The sequence below is a fragment of the Rhamphochromis longiceps genome, linkage group LG10, assembly GCF_057381845.1.
Source record: "Rhamphochromis longiceps isolate RC_006_pf linkage group LG10, R_longiceps_female_GT1.1, whole genome shotgun sequence".
In the NCBI taxonomy this organism is placed as follows: Eukaryota; Metazoa; Chordata; class Actinopteri; order Cichliformes; family Cichlidae; genus Rhamphochromis; species Rhamphochromis longiceps.
In genome coordinates this window covers 6,583,460-6,605,153 of record NC_140566.1, presented here as the reverse complement: position 1 = coordinate 6,605,153, position 21,694 = coordinate 6,583,460, and the positions used below count along the sequence as shown (strand labels likewise).

Genomic DNA, 21,694 nt, shown 5'->3' with positions numbered 1-21,694 from the left:
AGTTCCTTAATCTTAATTATGCAAATTGTCATGACCATTGATCAACAACCACTGACCAAAACCCACTAATCAAAGCCCACTGATCAATGGCCATGAGTACCATTCACAGAGTTGGGAAATGCCTGCAATCACAGCATTGTAAGATGATGAAAGACGTTACATCTCTCTTCACTTCTTTCACCATCTTACAATGCTTTGATTGCAGCCATTCCCCAACTCTCTGTGAATGGTACTCATGGCCACCCCTCCCCTGCAGCTGAGCCACAAACCAATAGGCCTTTTACCTTTACTGTTTCACACAAGATCAACAAGGGACTGTACACAATTTAGACTTTTTCAATGCAGGATATTTTATTAGTTTAACAGGAGGAAACTAATTGCCAAGTCAAACAATAATAAAAATCACAGAATCAAATCACTTGAATTATACTCTGATTAACCTACTCTGAGCAAAGGCTGATTTTGTTCTGATCTTTCAGAGGAGAGATGCTGAGGAGAGAACGGGTACATCCAGAACTTATCTCTGTGTTCCATGCTGATAATAATAGTCCAAAAGTCAGATATGACTGCATAAGAGGAGCTGTTAACAGTACTGCCAATGAAAGAACACACATGAGGAGAGGACATTTTTCAGTCTTTCAAAAAGTTTATTGACAAAACCCAGCTCCCAGGACATAAGGTGGTGTCCATCACCGCAGATGGAGAGCTTGTGATGGTTGGCCGCTCAATGCCAGGTGCAGGGAGGATGATGCTTACCTGAACTTCCTCAATTACCACTGCATAATACACCAACAAGTGTTATGCACCAAAACGCTCAACATGAAAGACATAATGCATTTGGCAACGAAGATCAGCTGTTCCATTTGTGCCAAATATCTTGAAAGATGGCTATTTTGTTTTTGTTTTTCTGGAGCCAGTTGCAACATTCATGTGCTACCCTTTTTAAGAAGATGCTGAGGTTGATTTACTCACATCAAAAATTGCAACACTTTTTCACCTGAACTTTTCTGGAGTGGATGAGATTTTGACACTACAGGCCAATATTCTGCTTAAGTCCAGGGCTCATGGACAGTTCTCAGAACCATCGTCCAGGATGAGACAACAAACAACAAACGTGAAGAAAAAGCAAATATTTGCTTACATAGAATATATAATTACCAGGAAAATTAGCACACATAAACGAGATGAGGTATGACTGTTATGCTCTCTATTTCTAAAGCTGAGCATAATAAAAAATCCTGCCAAACCTTTCCATTGCATTTTTAGATTGCACTTCACAACCTAGTTTGATTTGTTCAAACTGTATGTCTGTCCAGACAGAAACAAAACACATCACCAAAAAGAGAGGAAGAGAAAAAAAAATCAAGGCTATCATATTGTCCTTGCATGCAGCCTGCAATATTTAATATTTTGTCCTGCTAGAATGATTCTCCAAGAATCTGGATAAATATTTCTTATTAAAAAAGTAAGGGACTCACAGAAATCTTCATCCTCCTTTTTATTTGTTTAAAAATGTTTTAACCTTGGTGGAGCAGTTAAATTTAAAAAGAAAAATCCTTTACTGCAATGACAGATCAGCACCGTGACCAGTTGAAACTTTTAACATATTGAGACACAAATTGTATGCATGTTGTTACCCTCTTTGTGAAATGGCCTTGTAATTTGTAATATACAGTTGCATATTAAAATTCTAATGGCTGTTAATGGCAGTTCATTTTGTTCTCCTTCGGACATTATATTCAACAGGATCCAGTGTTATGGTGGAACACAATTAAATGAATAATATCAAAGATTCTGTTGTAGCTGTTTGATATAATTTGCCACTGTGGCTGAGCCAATCTTTTGATTGAAAGGATTATGGGTAGCTATTGCTTCATTGTGAGACCAATTGTATGAGACTGAGATTGTATGAGGTCACATTTAGACTACTAGGGCAGAGATGAATTGCATTCAAAGTACCACAGTGATGTGCTTAATTAAAATACAGTAGATCAGGCATAAAGTAATAATATCACAAGAAGGGAACATAGGCAATTGAAACATTTTAGCCATAATCTGAGTTGTCATAAGCATTTCTTAGCATTCGTACTTCTCTCAATGAGGGAAATAACTAAAATAGGAAAGGCGCATTTAATATTAACAAATCGCCTGCCTTCATGCACCAGTGTTTATGAAAAAAACAATTATTTATCAAGTCAAACAGAAGGTAACGTTAAAGCTGACCAGTAAATAACAAGGTCCTGAGTTAGATGATGCAGAAAATTTAACTGCAAAGTGAATTACTAAGGCCATGACCACAGGCACAGTTTGCCACTGGACAAAGCAGGAAACTGCTTGGGACCACAAGCCAGTACAGTCTCCCAAGGGTTGACAAATTACAACTGTGGCAATATGCAAAGTTTGAAGTAACAATGGGAAAGACTTGATCCCACTAAACTGGCCCTACCTGACCCCACTCAGTCCAAGTGGCATCCATGCCTCTATTTAAGCAAGCTAAAGACAACAATATATGTAACTCAGTGAATTTTTTAAATTCCTGAGTCACAAAAGAAAGAAGAAAGAAGAGCAAGAAGGAAAAAAAGCAAGACAGTGGTGAATGAAGCAGATAATGACTAAATATTATCCTAAATAGTCTCGTCTAGCCTTAACTGTGGGGGAGAGATACTTGCGATGCAGTGTAGTGTAAATTTTGCATTGAAAAGGAAAGCAACTGCTCACACATAAAGCAGTTAATATTTTTTAGTTAGTTGGATGGCTCCCGCACAATCAATTATATGAAGCATTAGCTCAGTGGATTCGTATTTCATGTTTAACATTCATATAATTTCTTGACTGGCTAAAAAGTTAGCTTTAGTTTGTGTATTAATCACCTTCAGTGGATGTTCTGTAGGAAAGTTAGTTGGATGGCTCCCGCACAATCAATTATATGAAGCATTATATGAAGCATTAGCTCAGTGGATTCGTATTTCATGTTTAACATTCATATAATTTCTTGACTGGCTAAAAAGTTAGCTTTAGTTTGTGTATTAATCACCTTCAGTGGATGTTCTGTAGGAAAGGGTCCTAACCCTAAGTGACCTGCATTTGGGATCTGTGAGTCTATTTTATAGATTGATGTGCTAAAACCTTGAATTTTGTTCTTCTTTGATGCCTGTATTTAGGTTTTACATGAAGCACACAAAAAAGTATATAAATACCACACAATGCTGTGGAGGTTATAAGGATATAATATTGCTGACAATGACAGCCTAGCTTAACAGTAGCCTAATTTAAGAATTAAATTCAATCTGAAATCACACAGACAGCCTCTGTATTTATTCTGTTAAATAGAGCTTACTTGTCAGGTAGGACATACTTGTCTTCATTTATCCTCAGTGTTGGGAAGGTTACTTTTAAAATGTATTCCACTACAGATTACAGAATACATGCCCCAAAATGTACTTTGTAACGTATTCCATTACGTTACTCAATGAGAGTAACGTATTCTGAATACTTACTTTATATATTACTTTACTTTATATATTATCATGCTTTTTACAGCTACATGAATGTACTGTTGCTGTGTGATTTCTTACTATTACTGAAGACTACTTGCCATACCAATACCAACTAGATTTTTAAATCTTAATATAAAATGAGTAACAGTAGGGTGGACATTAGGTAGGGCTGCACTTTTTGCAACGATCTTATATAGAAAACTATTCCGCACATTTATAAAACAGGTCCGTGGCTCCGAACCGTAAAGGCGTAAAACTGTAAAGGGACCTCTGGCTAATACGTCGGGTTCCGTGTCGGGCTTGTAGCCAAAAACTAGCTTTAGTTTGTTGTCTGGGTCAACTTTGTTAGTGAGAGACAGATAGATGCGTTGAAAGGCTGCTCCAACGGAACTAATTGTTTCGGAGGAAAACACGACCAAAGTGTACAATCTACTCTTAATAGCTTACTTAGAACTGGGCTCGTCAGGCACTCTTCTTGGCTGGAGTTGTTAATATTATATTTATATGCTTCCATCTCCCGTTTCTGCTCGGTGACAACTCATACTCATACATTCTCCTTTTTCTCCCTCCCTCGCGCTCACAGACACATAACCGGTATGGCAGTCCATTCTCTCTGCGGCACAGACTACACTGCCTATGAGGCTACATTCTTTAGGGCTATGCCTGTAACACTCTGCCTATTTCCTTCATATTAAATAACTTTTGTGAATAATTTAAAAAAAAATTTCTTCACGTCATTATGCAGGCTGCAAGTAGAGGTGACATGGGCCATGAGATTGAGACACAGGCATTAGAGCCTCTTAATGCGTGTTTTGTTTGGGTTTCCATCGGCGTGGAATTACCAAAAATAGAGAGGGCATAGCCTAACCTAACATATGAAACAAGAAAATACTGCCGTGTAATCCATTTATTTCAACAAAGTAACTGTATTCTGAATACCACCTTTTTAAACGGTAACTGTAACAGAATACAGTTACTCATATTTTGTATTTTAAATACGTAATGGTACATGTATTCCATTACTCCCCAACACTGTTTATTATCCTTTGCTGTAGTGATCTACTTGACTGACAACAAATGATGTGTGAAGCTTAACCCAAGTCTGACACGAATAGTTTCCTGTCATTGCGAGTGAGCTCGAGTGAGCTGTAGGGATGAGAATTGAGAATTGTTAGTCTGCCTTCTTATCGATCTTGCTTATCTGTTCTTGCACAGTTGCTACAATCAGCTTATTTCAGTTTGTGTGTTGGATGAGGAAAAACAGTGGTGAAGTCTACAGTGTGGATATGGACAATACTTTTAGTTGTTGTTGCACAAAAATGATGAAAGCATGATGGTTCTGTGTAAACTGAATCCAAGACAGAAACAACCACATTATACTCCTAACACAACTTCAGCTCATGCTAACATGCTAACGCTAAGCTAGCCAAGAACCCACAGTGACGTAAAAGGTGAATCAATGCTGATAGCAGCCCAGCAGCCACAGCCTGAACTTCAACAGGTAACAAACTGATGAGCAGTCAGGCTGCACCATCCATTTCAATCGGTTCATGTTTCAATTGTACAGGGTGGGCCATTTATATGGATACACCGTAATAAAGTGGGAATGGTTGGTGATATTAAAGTCCTGTTTGTGGCACATTAGTATATGTGAGGGGGCAAACTCCTCAAGATGGGTGGTGACCATGGTGGCCATTTAGAAGTCAGCCATCTTGGATACAACTTTTGTTTTTTCAGTAGGAAGAGGGCCATGTGACACATCAAACTTATTGGTAATGTCACAAGAAAAACAATGGTGTGCTTGGTTTCACGTAACTTTATTCTTTCATGAGTTATTTACAAGTTTCTGACCACTTATAAAATGTGTTCAATGTGCTGCCCATTGTGTTGGATTGTCAATGCAACCCTCTTCTCCCACTCTTCACACACTGATAGCAACACCGCAGGAGAAATGCAAGCACAGGCATCCAGTATCCGTAGTTTCAGGTGCTGCACATCTCGTATCTTCACACCATAGACAATTGCCTTCAGATGACCCCAAATATAAAAGTCTAAGGGGGTCAGATCGGGAGACCTTGGGGGCAATTCAACTGGCCCACGACGACCAATCTACTTTCCAGGAAACTGTAAATCTAGGAATGCTCAGACCTGGCACCCATAATGTGGTGGTGCACCATCTTGCTGGAAAAACTCAGGGAACGTGCCAGCTTCAGTGCATAAAGAGGGAAACACATCATCATGTAGCAATTTCAAATATCCAGTGGCCTTGAGGTTTCCATTAATGAAGAATGGACCCACTATTGTTGTACCCCATATACTACACCAAACCACATTGTTCCAACAGTCTTGGAGGGATCCATCCAATGTGGGTTAGTGTCAGACCAATAGCGGTGGTTTTGTTTGTTAACTTCACCATTCACATAAAAGTTTACCTCATCACTGAACAAAATCTTCTGCGTGAACTGAGGGTCCTGTTCCAATTTTTGTTTTGCCCATTCTGCAAATTCTGTGCGCCGATCTGGGTCATCCTCGTTGAGATGCTGCAGTAGCTGGAGTTTGTAAGGGTGCCATTTGTGAGTAGCTAATTTGCTCTTTCTGGACTTCAGCTCAGCATTCAATCATATCATCCCAGAGATCCTGGTCCAGAAACTGTCTCACCTGGGACTCTCCACCCCCATCTGCCTCTGGATCAAGGACTTCCTGACAAATAGACCACAGTCTGTCAGACTCGGCCCCCACCGGTCCAGCACCATCACACTCAGCACCGGGTCTCCACAAGGATGTGTTTTGAGTCCCCTCCTGTTTATGCTCTACACATCCGACTGCTCCCCTACCCATCTTTCAAACACCATCATAAAGTTCGCGGATGACACCGCAGTGGTTGGACTCATCTCAAGGAGGGATGAGTCGGACTACAGAGATGAGGTCAACAGACTGACTGAGTGGTGTTCAGTTAACAACCTCCAACTGAACACCACGAAAACTAAAGAACTTATCTTGGACTTCAGGAAGGGCAGAGCAGACCCGGCCCCACTTTACATTCACGGGAGCTGTGTGGAGAGGGTACACTCCATGAGGTTTCTGGGCGTGCAGATATCTGATGACCTCTCCTGGACTGCAAATACTACGGCGGTGGTTAAAAAGGCCCAGCAGCGTCTCCACTTTCTGAGAGTGCTCAGGAGGAACAACCTGGAGAGCTTACAGAGCCACCATAGAGAGCATCCTAACGTACGGCATAACAACATGGTATGCAGGGTGCTCAGCTGCGGACAGGAAAGTACTGCAGAGGGTCATCAACACAGCCCAGAAGATCACTGGCTGCTGTCTGCCCAGCCTGGAGGTCACTGCAAACTCTCGGTACCTCAGCAGAGCTGGCAATATCATCAAGGACCACTCTCACCCCAGCAACCAACTGTTTGAACTATTACCGTCAGGCTGACGGTACAGGTCACATAGAACCAGGACAAACAGATTCAGGGATAGCTTCTTTCCCAGAGCTATCACCGTAGTAAATAAGCACAAAAACAATTGAACCTATTCCATACCGTCACTGTCATTATATTATGCTGCTATTCATACTGTCATTATATTAATGCTGCTATCCTGTATATATTGTACATACTATTGTTTGAGTACTTACGATTGTTTTTTTGTACTTTTTATATTTTACATTTATATTTATTATTGAAACTTGCACCAAGGGAGTGGCACTCCAATTTCGTTGTACTCTGTACAATGACAATAAAGGCTATTCTATTCTATTCTATTCTATTCTATTCTATTCTATTCTATTCTATTCTAATATTACTCTTATTTCTCTTTCTGGGTCGCAAAAAAAACTTTTAACATAATTTCAGGTGAGAATGTAGCTGTGTAAACTTCAAGTATCTGAGCCGACCGACACATCATTTTCAAACCCCCGCGGTCTTTCGCTACTCGAGTTAAACATGATATATAAGTCACTTTGATGACCTAAAAATGTTATTGTTTGGCTTTTTCAGTCTTTTATTTGTTCGTGAGTAAATCGGTTTGGCTTTCTCTAGCAGCCTTCTATTCTTTTCTTTTTTTAAACGTTTTTACTATGGTTAGGTTTAGAAAAAGATGGTATCAGATCTCTAGACTAACTTTTTGCCACGGTTGCACTGGTGCGCCTAACTTTTTTCTCAGGTGCACCAGCAGAAAAGTTAAGTGCATCCAGTTTTTTCAACCGTATCGATTAACACTGCAGTTTTACATGTGCACTTTTTTGGGTGGGAATTTGCTTTCCATACAGACAATATTGATTTGTTTGTAAATGATAAACTAACAATCTTGTCAACACAAAGGTCTTTATTTGGAGCACAGTTCTACAAGACGGATAAGTTACTGAAAAAGTGCTTGTGCTTAAAGTGCTTTGGCACTTTGACAAAATTGTAGTTAATGTTAAACTAAATCATCTCGGCCTCTTCTAATGACCTGTTTACTGCTGCCTGCTGCTTAAAGGCAGTGGGGAGCAGAGATGGGCAGTAATATACTGTAATCTGATTACTTTTTCAAGTAACAAGCAAGGGATTACTATTGCAAAAAAGGTAATTAGATTACTGTTACTTTCCCGTAAGTACGCTGCATTACTGCGTTACTAAAACTGTGATTTTTTTCGAGAGTGTCTCATGACAATGATGTAAGCGAGTGCGACGTTCGTGGCAACAGCTGTGTGCAGATCAACAATGGATAATATAACGAGTGTGGCAGAGAGTATGACCGTGCAGCGTTTAAAGCGTGGAAGTACTGACTGTCACGGTCCTGAGTCTGTGGACTCAGTGTTTTTCTGTTTGTATTAGTTATCTTTGTTTTCATGATGTGTTTTGATTCTCTTGGGTTTGATTTCTGTCACTGTATCCCCTAGTTTAGTCCTCGTCTGTTCAGTTTCCTGTTTTACTTTGAAAGTCTGTGTACTATGTCAATGTGTTGAGTTTTGCCTCCCCTTGTCTTGTCATGTCTGATGAGTCCCAGCTGTGCTCTCCTCCTGTTTCACATTCCCTAATCACCTCAGTATGTATTTAAGCCCTGTGTTTTTCCCTGCCAGTTGTTGCGTCCTCCACGTTTGTTGTGTGTGTATATCCATGGTCGTCTACCTTCAGCATCTCCTGTCTAGTTAGTTTAAGTTGTTGTTTATGTATCGTCCAAAGGTGACTCTCCAGCAAATAAAGCCGTCGTTTAAGTTAATGTTTTGTCTCCGAGTCCTGCACGTGGGTCCAGCCACCGACAGCCACACAACTCATCGTGACAGAAGGACGCAACCATAACATGGACCCAGCGGACTCAGCTCACCTCGAGAGAGAGGTGGACCTTGCTCACATCCTCGGACTGATGACTCGCATTAGCCACGCCTCAGATTTGCAGACGTTCTCAGTCGGGCTGAATGCAATACAAACCATATTTGACAGAAATCCTCAACTGCGCCAGCTGTCTATTGCCTCGGAGTTCAGCCGTTCGCTGACCCAGGCTAAGGAGGCAGTCAAAGCCCGGGAGCTGGCCCAATTCACCCTCATCTCCTCATCCACACCGCCTCAGTCACAGCGAGCAAGCCCTCTCATGCCGCCGCAGCGGGCGGAGCATTCTATAGCCCCTCTGCAGCAGCTGAAGTCGCAGCATCGGACTCCTTCCTCCCTCACGTCTGGTTCCGACCACCCCTCACCTGCCTCATGCCTGGCAGGAATGTGGTCGGAGGATGAGGGACCAGTCACTGTTGCTCCGACACCCTCCGTTTTTTCTGTCGCTAACCCTAACCCGGTTTCTAAGAGAAAGCGGCGTTCTCGTCGTCGCCGTCCCTCACCGCAACCCGAGTCCAATTCCTGCTCTGAAGTGCTGGACGTGGTGAGTGAACAGAACAGTTGTCACCCAGCTTCTTCCACGCTGGGAATTTCTAGTTCTGAGCCAGTGAATTCGGAGTCGGTTAATTTTTTGACTGTTAACTCAGGGTCTGCAAAGACAGAAACTGATGATCCCAAGATGGCTGACTCTGAGGCTGTCTTTCGGGACTCTGAGCATTCTAATTTTCCCTCTTTTGTTTCTTCAAAGTTTGAGAAGATTCAGGAATCAGATGACCTTATTTCAGAGTCAAAAGAGGTTTTGTGTCCTGTAACTGAGGGTGGTGTTTCTGGGTTTCATTCTGAAAAGACTAGGGTTTCTGTTTTCGCTTCTCAGGCAGGTTATGTTGATTCTGAGCCACCTGTTTTTGGATCAGTTAACAGTGAGTTTCCAGATGTAGATTATATATGTGAATCTGTTATGAAATTTTCTGACTTGGACAATCATGATCTCACTCGGGACATTAAAGATGCAGCTCAAAAGACTATTCCTCTTACTGCTAAACTAAACAGGGACAGTTCAATTTCCCAGCCACATTCCATCTATGCTGTGCAGGCTACACCTCATGAGGCTGTTGTTGGTGTTGCTTCACCCATGGTTTACGCGGCTCACCAGCCAGTTCATTCTGAGGCTTCCTATGATAAACCTCATGTTTCCATAACCTCCCCCGAGTTAAATTCCACAAGCCTAGAGTCTGCTTATTCAAAGACTGTTTGTGTTGCTCATTGTGAACTCTTCAAGACTATACGTTCTGTGACTGTCCGGGTTAAGACCAACCAGGTGTCATCTGCTGTTACCAAGCTGGCAAAATTACTTGGTTTGAACACTGCAGAAGTGGTTGCTCAAGTTAAAGTTTCGGTTCCACGATCATGTTTGTATGACTCTGTGCGCCATGCTTTTCAGCCAGTAGCCCTGGACACTGTGTGTGCAACTTCCCAGGCTGCGTTTTGTAAGACTGTGTTTTATGTTGCTTCACACCCAGTTTCTTCAGATACTGCTTGTATGATTTCTCCAGCACCTGTGACTGCCCCTGAACTCGTTTTTTCTGAGACTGCTAACGTCAGCCTGGACAACTTAAGAATAGCGGTTTTACCAAGGTCAGCCTGCCATAAGTCTCGGTTTTCTAGAACCATGTCTGGTACCATAAAGCTGGTTTTCCCAGTGACTGTTACAGCTCCTCTGCTCTGCTCTCCGCATCCAGTTCCAGTTCCCAGGCAGACTATGGCTCCGTTCATCCCTGCACCTGTATCTGCTCCACGGGCGGGGATGGCGGGCGCCCGGTCGTTGCCTGTGCCTGTTCTGGTTCCCTGGGTGGGGGCAACTGAGACCCCGCTGACTCCTGCACCCGTTTCAGCTCCTCGGGTGGGAGCAGCGGCGGTCCAGCTAGCTGCTGCACCCACACCGGCCCCCAGGGGTGAGGCAGCCAGAACACAGCTCTTCCCTGGACCTGTATCTGTTCTTCAGGTGGCGGTGGCTGAGGTTCGACCAGGCCCAGTACCCGTCCCTGTTCCCCGGAGAAGAGTTGTTGAGAGTTGGTTTCCTGCTCTGTTGCATGTTCAACAGCCAACACTACACCCAGCACGACCATCATCACGACCACCACTACAACTTCTGTTTCAGTCAACCGCCCAGCCGGAAACTCAGCAATTAGTGCAAGCACCAATTCAGCTACCTATGCAGCCAGGGGTCCCGATGGCCTCTGGTCCTGCATCTGCTCCAGCTGGAGGGCCCGAGGGGCCCGTCCAGCCTCATGTTTTGTCTGCTGGGGGTTCGGGAGAACCCAGCCAGCCTCATGTTTTGTCTGCTGGGGGTTCGGGAGAACCCTGCCAGCCTCAAGCCACGTCTGCTGGAGGGCCCGAGGAGCCCGTCCAGCCTCAAGCCACGTCTGCTGGAGGGCCCGAGGAGCCCGTCCAGCCTCAAGCCACGTCTGCTGGAGGGCCCGAGGAGCCCGTCCAGCCTCAAGCCACGTCTGCTGGAGGGTCCGAGGAGCCCACCCAGCACCACGCCTCGTTAGCTGAGGGTCCTGGAGGACCCAGTCAGCACATCTTCACATCTGCTGGCGGTACGGGGAAGTGTGTTCGGCTACCATCTGCGGAATCATCCCCTGTGACTCCTACACCGTTGCCTGCATCCTCATCACCTCCTGCAGCATCACTGCCTGCAGCATCACTGCCGTCAGGTTCCGCAGCCGTCCCGCTGCCGTCAGGTTCCGCAGCCGTCCCGCTGCCGTCAGGTTCCGCAGCCGTCCCGCTGCCGTCAGGTTCCACAGCCGTCCCGCTGCCGTCAGGTTCCACAGCCGTCCCGCTGCCGTCATCCACGCCTGGTCCGGCTTCAGCTCCGCCTTCGTCTGGTCCTGCCTCGTCTGGTCCTGCCTCGTCTGGTCCTGCCTCGTCTGGTCCTGCCTCGTCTGGTCCTGCCTCGTCTGGTCCTGCGGTTGCCACGCCGCCGTCGGTGCCAGCTCGACCTGTTCCGCCTCGCCTCTGCCAGCCGTTTTCCAGGCCGCTAAGTTGGCATCATGGCCTTCGGGGACGGCCTCCGGAAGGAGTTCGTCGCCACCGCTGGCATCGCGGCCGCCCTCCGGACCTGCTCTGTGGCCACCACTGCCTTCTGAGTGGTCGGCCTCCGGAACTGTTTGCCCGTCGCCGCCGTTGCTGTGTGCACGGTCGGCCTCCGGAACTGTTTGCCCGTCGCCGCCGTTGCTGTGTGCACGGTCGGCCTCCGGAACTGTTTGCCCGTCGCCGCCGTTGCTGTGTGCATGGTCGGCCCCCTGAACTGTTTTTGGTTTTGTTCTGGTCTCTTGTGCTCCTTGTTTTTTGTTTGGTCTCTGTCCCTCCATCCTGGGCCCCCTCCGCCCACCCTGGCCTGGTGCTTTGTGCCTTTTTTGTTTGGGGCTGTCGGGAGCCAGCCCTTTGGGGAGGGGGGGGGGGGGGGTACTGTCACGGTCCTGAGTCTGTGGACTCAGTGTTTTTCTGTTTGTATTAGTTATCTTTGTTTTCATGATGTGTTTTGATTCTCTTGGGTTTGATTTCTGTCACTGTATCCCCTAGTTTAGTCCTCGTCTGTTCAGTTTCCTGTTTTACTTTGAAAGTCTGTGTACTATGTCAATGTGTTGAGTTTTGCCTCCCCTTGTCTTGTCATGTCTGATGAGTCCCAGCTGTGCTCTCCTCCTGTTTCACATTCCCTAATCACCTCAGTATGTATTTAAGCCCTGTGTTTTTCCCTGCCAGTTGTTGCGTCCTCCACGTTTGTTGTGTGTGTATCCATGGTCGTCTACCTTCAGCATCTCCTGTCTAGTTAGTTTAAGTTGTTGCTTATGTATCGTCCAAAGGTGACTCTCCAGCAAATAAAGCCGTCGTTTAAGTTAATGTTTTGTCTCCGAGTCCTGCACGTGGGTCCAGCCACCGACAGCCACACAACTCATCGTGACACTGACCTTACTTTGAGTTTGATTCCATAAAAAGTGACAAAAACACATTTGACTTTATTTATTTTCTGCTGTGTTTTACATGCATTTATTTGAAAGAGTGAGTGTAAACACAAAAAAAACTATTTTATTTTATATGATGGATCATGCAGAAAATAGGTTTAAATGTTAAACAAATTTCTTCCAGTCAGAGAATGTTGCATATAATTTAATGTTTGCTTCATGCCTAAAGTTAAAAGATTAAAACTAGTTTCAAAAAGAGACTTTTTCATTTGATTACATTTTATATGGTGGATTATGCAGAAAAAATAGAATTGGGCTGAAAGATCTATTGCTTTATTACCTATTCAGGTTGTAAATCATTTTTTAAAAGTAACTAAGTAACTAATTACTTTTGAAAATGAGTAATCAGTAAAGTAACAGGATTACTTTTGAGGGGGAAGTAATCAGTAATTAGTTACTGATTACGTTTTTCAAGTAACTTGACCAACACTGGTGGGGAGAGGGGACACTCGGGAAGTGCATTTTTGAGAGGATGAGGAGCCACCACTTCAGAGTGCATGGTCATTTCCGATCATAGTATTCCATAGTTGTAAAATCTTGCCATCCCCAAAGTGACTGCTCCTCCACTGCTACTTCTACAGAGAAGTAGTGAGTGCAATCTGCAGGGTGTGGTCTTGTAATAGAGAAGACTTAAAGTTGGAGATTACACCCACCATTATCCAACATCTCTAGTGACAGAAACTAGCAAAGCACCCTTTAAAAAAACACACAAGGGTAAAATTTTGCTGCACGCTTCAAACAGTAAATAGTAAAGCTGCATAAAGGAATGCGTTAATTGATGTTAACATAAATGTGGGACCAAAAATTGAATTATCAATGATTTTCAATGGGAAATTTTTGCCTTAGCATCAAATGCCTTGGTTTTTACGTAGCTTTGACATGTTAGGATAATTTAAGGAACTGAGATTACATTTCTAAAACTTTTTTCAAAATTTATATCCGCTAGCAAATGTGAGGAAATCCTCATTCGACGTAGCCAAAATGACATGGGAAAAAAAACAACAAAAACCCCAAAAAGGACAAAATGTCCCTTTAAGTGTTAATACACAGCAATGCCATTACAAATATTTAAAATCATACTTTTAGCGGTTGTCCTGTTAGGACCACTTATCTCTGAGAAGTACTGATGTTAATGAGCTTTGAAAAAGCAAGCCTACGTTTTGATTTTTTAATATTATATTCAAATATATCCATTGCAAAAAAAAATAACAGCTGGGTTAAAAAGTTGAAGCACTGCGTGACCCAGTTATCCAACAATATCTACAGAAAGATTAAAATATTAATGAACACATTCATATTGTTGTTTTTGTTGAACAGCTAGTTGAACTTTGCACAGAGACCTTTTCTGAAAGTGCTGGCTCAGTCTCTACTTGTTCCACTTGACTGATTTATTAACCCAATTTTCCATCACCTCTCCATGATCAGGGATGTCCTTGCTAATAAGTTAAAGGAATACTTTTTCACACTGCACTCTATCTTCTTCACATGCCAAGATAGTTAATAACTGAAAACTAAACTGATATGATGATAAGTCACAGAAGAGCATTTTTGTGGTAATGGTAGCACTGTTTCCTTACACACCGAAGCTCATAATTATAATAACAATAGATTGCATTTATATAGCGCTTTTCGGGGCCCTCAAAGCGCTTTACAATTCCTCTATTCATTCACTCTCACATTCACACACTGGTCGAGGCAGCTACAGTTGTAGCCATAGCTGCCCTGGGGCAGACTGACAGAAGCGAGGCTGCCATATCGCGCCATCGGCCCCTCTGGCCATCACCAGTAGGCGAAGTGTCTTGCCCAAGGACACAACGACTCGAACCGGCAACCTTCTGGTTACAAGACGAACTGCCAACTCTTGAGCCACAATCGCCCAATTATCCAGAACCAGTACGAGCACAGCCTGTGTCAGCTCATCTAGCACACTAATTTCCCTTCAGTCTCCTGTCAAAGACCAGAAGTTTACATGTGCAAATAACCACAATAAGCTGCTGGCCTCTGAGCTTGACAAGTTCCAGCCATTGTTATAAGCTTTCCCAATGGAGTCCAAGACAGCTAGCTAACTGCAGCCATAAAATTTTAATGATATGAAAGATGGATACAAACAGGTGAGAAACTTTATGACAGAATGTTTAAGATTACTTGGGTACATTTTAACACCTGTATTCAGATTTGATCAGGCATGAAGTTCTTCTGATCGCCATACATCCATACAGACTCAGATTCAAATCCAGGAACTTCTTCCTGTGAGGTATTAACTGTAACTAGAGATGGACCGATCCGATATTACGTATTGGTATCGGTCCAAAACTGACCTAAATTACTGGATCGGATATCGGAGAAAAATAAAAAATGCAATCCGATCCATTAAATATCACGAAAGCACCTCACAAAACTTGCAACACGCCGTAACTCACCTCAGAACGTTAGCACGTCAGAGCCGTATGCATCACGTGATAGAGCGGCTGTGGCATGCGGGACTTGTCGGTGGTCTGGATAGCATTTGGAGCTTCGCTAGCATTTCATCTCCGACCAAGTTATCCCCGAGAGAAGTAAAGCAAGTGTGTAAGTCCATCTCTGAATGTTTGTAAAGCATTCCTGCGTTAAGCTTAACAAACGATATATGGAGCGACTGCCTCTTCTTGCTGCTACTTCAATCATGAAACTGCTTAATGATCAGCTGATCTGCTTTTCTGTCGCGAGTCCGTCTCTCTTGTTTGCTTTTGGCCCACTTTGCACCAGAAAGAGGAAACCAGTGGCTGAACAACAGCAGCACGTTTAACCTTGATAAGCTGTTGTTAGAATTTATTTAATATTACTTTCTACACCAGGATCTTTTTCTACGTAGCTGACGGCTGGTAACTGTGCAGGGGCGGATCTAGCAAAGTTTAGCCAGGTGGGCCGATAGGGCATTAACAGGGAAAAGGGGGCACAAAGACATACTTTTCTTTCTTATTCTCATTTAAAATGTCTAGCTTTTAATAAATAATTATCTGACACCCAAAGTTTTAATTTGATGTAAAATGAATAGAAGTCAATTACTGTATATAGTGACTATTAAGTCTAATATACACTCAACAAAAATATAAACGCAACACCTTTGTTACTGCTCCCATTCCCTATGGGATGGACGTAGAGACCTAAAATTCATTCCAGATACACAATATAACCATCCCTCCCAAACAGTGGTCACAAATCAGTCCAAATGTGTGGTAGTGGGCACATCTGCTATATTGAGATAATCCATCCCACCTCACAGGTGTGCCACATCAGGATGCTGATCTGACATCATGAGTAGTGCACAGGTGTACCTCAGACTGCCCACAACAAAAGGCCACCTTGGAATGTGCAGTTTTTTGCGCTATTGGGGGTCTGGGGACCCAGAACCGGTCAGTATCTGGTGTGACCACCATTTGCCTTATGCAGTGCAACACATCGTCGCATGGAGTCTATCAGATTGTCAGTTGTGGCCTGTGGAATGTTGGTCCACTCCACTTCAATGGCTGTGCGAGGTTGTTGGATATTCGTGGGAACTGATACACGCTGTCGTAAACGCCGGTCAAGCACATCCCGAACATGCTCAATGGGTGACATGTCCGGTGAGTATGCTGGCCATGCAAGAACTGGGACATTCTCAGCTGCCATCTGCCCTGAACAATGTGAACCATGATTCATCCGTGAAGCGCACACCTCTCCAACGTGCCAGACGCCATCGAATGTGAGCATTTGCCCACACAAGTCTGTTACGGCGACGAGCTGGAGTCAGGTCAAGACCCCGATGAGGACGACGGGCATGCAGTTGAGCGTCCCTGAGACGGTTTCTGACAGTTTGTGCAGAAATTGTTTGGTTGTGCAAACCAATTGTTCCAGCAGCTGTCTGGGTGGCTGGTCTCAGACGATCTTGGAGGTGAACCTGCTGGATGTGGAGGTCCTGGGCTGGTGTGGTTACACGAGGTCTGCGGTTGTGAGGCCGGTTGGATGTGCTGCCATATTCTCTGAAACGCCTGTGGAGATGGCTTATGGTTGAGAAATGAACATTCAATGCACGGGCGACAGATCTGGTTGACATTCCTGCTGTCAGCATGCCAATTGCACGCTCCCTCATTGCTTGTGGCATCTGTGGCATTTTGCTGTGAGACAAAACTGCACATTCCAGGGTGGCCTTTTGTTGTGGGCAGTCTGAGGTACACCTGTGCACTACTCATGGTGTCAGATCAGCATCCTGATGTGGCACACCTGTGAGGTGGGATGGATTATCTCAATATAGCAGATGTGCCCACTACCACACATTTGGACTGATTTGTGACCACTGTTTGGGAGGGATGGTTATATTGTGTATCTGGAATGAATTTTAGGTCTCTACGTCCATCCCATGGGGAATGGGAGCAGTAACAAAGGTGTTGCGTTTATATTTTTGTTGAGTGTATATACCCTAGTAAGCTATAGTACTTTTTCCTTTGGGAAGGTACCATCTGTGCAGTCTGCAATTTTGTTGAAGAAAGATGTTGAATCTATTTAATATTTCTTGAAAAATAATTGATTTCTGTGCATTTTTTTTCACACTGCATCAAATTAAGGTTGATTACGTCGATTAAGCATCATGAGGTGGAGCGTGAGGGGTGGTTCCCTATTTTTTATTTTTTTATTTTTGTTGTTGCTGGGAGTTGGAACCCTATTAGTTAGGTTGCTTAATATTTACGCTAAGTACTCTTTAAAATACCAGAATAGGGAGGATGGTGTAGGTTTAAGTTTATTAGATTGATCAGTATTGCTGAACTATGAAATATTTTTTTTTTGCATACAGGTATAACAGAATAGCTTTAGTGTAGTTGTTGTTTTAAACTTGAGTATGAACTTATACAAAATGCAGCAAGATATAAAAAAACAGTTTTGTTGATTAAAAAACACTATATCGGATTCATATCGGTATCGGCAGATATCCAAATTTATGATATCGGTATCGGTATCGGACATAAAAAAGTGGTATCGTGCGATCTCTAACTGTAACACCACTATTACAGCTTATATTAACATTTTAACATGTCTAAGAACAAGGTGAATCTCCTTAGCATGTGGGACTTCTGGGATTTTATAGCAATCTCAAATTAGAGTTTGAACTGCACTTTTGGATCTCAGACTATGAGTGCTGAACATGACAGTAGTGGCAGAAAGCTGTTGTTAACGATTAAAGAATGAAAAACAGAACAGTGGTTTCATTTCTTTTCATTTTTTCCCCAAAATAAGATGAGATTTTGTCAGTTTGCATTTTATCTATTGCTCTCATTGTTATCAGCAAAACTGAGATGCATCCATTCTACTTCATTGTCTAACATCAATTTCATTTTGTTAGCTTGACTATTGACTCAAAATTTATTTACAAAACGTTTGGAACCAGGACCATCTCATTTAAGAAGAAAGCAAGATACAAGATCTGTCACTAAGATCTGAGGCTGGCATATTTGTGGAGAATGGCTTTGCTATTTCATGAGTAACAACCGAGAAAATAAATTTAAAAAATATGTACAATGCCATAAAAAAAAAGCATTATGTTAATTTTGGTTCCTCAACTGACTAACTGCCAAACTGACAAAATTATTCATACAGTTGTTTTTATCTTAAATGATTACATAAATGCATGTTTGCTAGGATGACATTAATTTCACAGCTTCTTATTTCACAGCTGTAGAGGCCCATTTAGAAAGCTTGCAAATCTGCAGTAAAAATAAATAAAGAAATAAAGAATAATATTCTGGCAAAGACAGAACTTGGGGTTCACTTTCTTACTCAAGGATACTTTGACACACAGACTGGAGCATGCCAGGGATCAAACCACCAACATTCTGATTAGTAGATGACCTGCTCTATCATATTTAATGTAATAAAAGTATAGTAGTGTAGACTAGAAGTGTAGACAAGGAAGGCAACAGAAACTCAAATAACCACTTTGTCATGGTCTGTGAGTTTGTTATAGAAAATATTGTTATCAGGTTTCAGAGCTCAACACAGTACAAAAACAACTTTTGTGATGATTACAAATGATCTTATGTACTGTGACAGTCTCTGTGCTGGTCCTTGTTTGACCTTGCATTCCATACTGTACCATACCACTGTACCATAATAAGTAATTACAGCAATAAACGCATGCTGTAGGTATTAAGGACAGTCTCATTAGAAGGCATAGCATACATTTTTCATTGCTATGCATATGCCACCGAACTTCCTCTATCCATGAAGTCAGAAAACACAAACCAATTAATTAAACTTCAGGTGACCCTGAATCTTTCCTTATGTCATGGTCCTGGGTCTATGGACCCAGTGTTTCGTATTCTGGTTCAATTTCTATTCTTTGATTTAGTGTTATTCTTGGTTCAGTTTCCTTTCTCTTCCTAGTTCATTTGTGTTTCTAGTTCTCTCAGATAATTTATTTGTCTTTAGCTTTTTTTGTTTTGTTTGTTTGTTTGTGTTGAATCTGCGCTTCCACAGGCCCCGCTAGTTTAGAGACTTATTCCTCATGAAGAACAAAAACAAGAACATCTTCAACTGGTCTTTTACTTGCTAGCGAGGGAAGGCTTGGTCGGAACCAGGCTCCTGGAACTCAACGCTCCTCACCTGTCTCCAACCAACTCCTTCAAAGAGCAGCCCTCCTCGTAGCCTTTTATTCCCATGACAGTTACAGTTTACACAACACAAGCACCTCCCCTCGTAAAACCCCCTGTAGGTTCTAAAAGACAAGGCACTATGTGTGTGTATGTGTAAGCACCTGTATGCATGTGTATGCATGTGCAACAACGTGTGTGTGTGTGTGTGTGTGTGTGTGAGAATGTGTGTGTCATGGGGGTGCGTTTGTGTAACCTCCTGCTCACCAAAAGGATCATAAAAGCAGGAAGTTTACAAGACAAGAAACAGATCTTTCAGATAGGATGTGCCTATAATGAAGCCTTTTCAGCCTCCCCCCAAAACCAGAGTAGCTGGAGAGGTGGACAGAGACAAAGGAATGTCTTTGATCATCAGTTTGAAACAATGTAGAGATGGTAAGCATAAAAATGACAACAATTCACTTTAACAGCTTTTCTCTCCCTCCATGTTCCTCTCTTGCTCTCTGTGTGTCCCTTGCCTCCCTGCTCCATGCCTTTGCCTTGTCTGTGTTTATCTCCCTTAACAGTTCGCATGTTTTCATTCTTTATCAAGCGTACGTGTCCTTGTCTGAGTTTCAGTCTGTGTGCCACTTCCCGTTTTATTTTGACAGTCCCTCGTCTCATGACCTTGGTGTTCAATTTTCTTCTTCCCCTTATGCTTAATTTGTTCCTGCTGTTCTCCCATGTGGTAATGCTTTCCTTATCACCCCTCTGTGTATATATTGTCTCCCTGTGTTTTCAGCTTTTCTGGTTTCTTAGTTCTTTCCCAGTTTAGGTTATATTTGCATTCTGTTTTTTCTTTTTCACTCATCTTTTCACTTACTATCTGTTTGTACACCTCTCTGCATTTAATTATTACCTATTATTAATCTTTGGTCCTTTTGGTGTGCACAAACTGGCATGGAATCATCCTATTCTCTGTTCCTTCAAAGGCCTTCTGCATCATGCTACTCTGCCAACTAAAAGCCACTGTCGACCAATGCCTCCATGAGGAACAGGCGGGTTTTCCACGAGGATGGTCATGCGCTGACCAAATATTCACCCTTAGGAATATTATTGAACAGTCCATGAAGTACAAGCGATCACTCTCAATAAACTTCATCGGCATCAAAAAAAGAAAAGAAAGAAAATGAATCTCAATCTCCAAGTCACTGTACCACCACCCCAACTGCTGCATCAAGATGAACACGGGCGACACCGATCTTCTGGTGTCAGGCAAGGATGAATCCTCTCGGCCTTCCTGTTCGTAATGGCCCTCGACTTCATCATGAACAAAGCCCTGATCGAGCCAGATGCAGGCATCAACTTGGACACGAACAGTCAACTCACCAACCTTGATTTTGCAGGTGATATAGCCCTGCTGGCGGAAGATGGAGACTGCTTCCAGGATCCAACATTGAATCTGGCCTGAGAAGTGGAAAAAGTCAGACTGTGCGTCAGTGCCGAAAAATCAAAAATAATGCACATTGGCGACCAGGCTCGTTTGCCTAAGATTGGTGGGCAAGAACTCAAGCTGGTTGAGAGGTTCACATACCTGGGAAGCGTCTTGAGCTGGGACGGAGATGAAGAAACTGATCTGGCCTGGGAAGGAACATTCTTTTTTTGTTTGCCTGTCCCATTTGGTTCTTTAGCCACACAGTAAAAAAAAATCCTAAAAAAACAATAATATTCTGGCAGCTGGGGCGCCAAAATAATACCAGAAAATAACAGAAAATAACATTCCCATGAAAATACGGTTATTTTCAGTAATGACAATACAGTTTGTTGCCCTAATTTTACATGGGATTTTGCCTTTTTCAAGTGCTTTTAAACATTAAATTAGGAACAATTTAACGTGATTAAACAATGCAATTACCTATAAACAAGGTCAATGAATGCGGCAATATGAATAATAATACTTAAATGTACAGAAATATACAGTTAACAGTTGGTTTAAATAATAATGGATTGCATTCATATAGCGCTTTATTAGACCTTCAAAGTGCTTTACAATTCCCCTCTGGCCGTCACCAGTAGGTGGTAGGTGAATTGTCTTGCCCAAGGACACAACGACCGAGAGTATCCGAGCCGGGGCTCGAACCGGCAACCTTCTGATTAGAAGGCGAACTGCCAATATTTGTGAAATTATGATGCATTTGTGAATGTATTCTAACAATCTAAATATGCATATGTACAGACAGATACGTTTAAAAAACAAGAAAATTATGTTTTATTACATTTAC

At 42.8% G+C, this 21,694-nt stretch overlaps 1 protein-coding gene across 1 annotated transcript in view; it reads left to right on the top strand.

Annotated features, from left to right (window-relative positions):
* Nucleotides 1-21,694, top strand: part of ntm (neurotrimin) — a 482,200-nt gene that overhangs the window by 176,904 nt on the left and 283,602 nt on the right. The gene's annotated exons all lie outside the window — the stretch shown is intronic.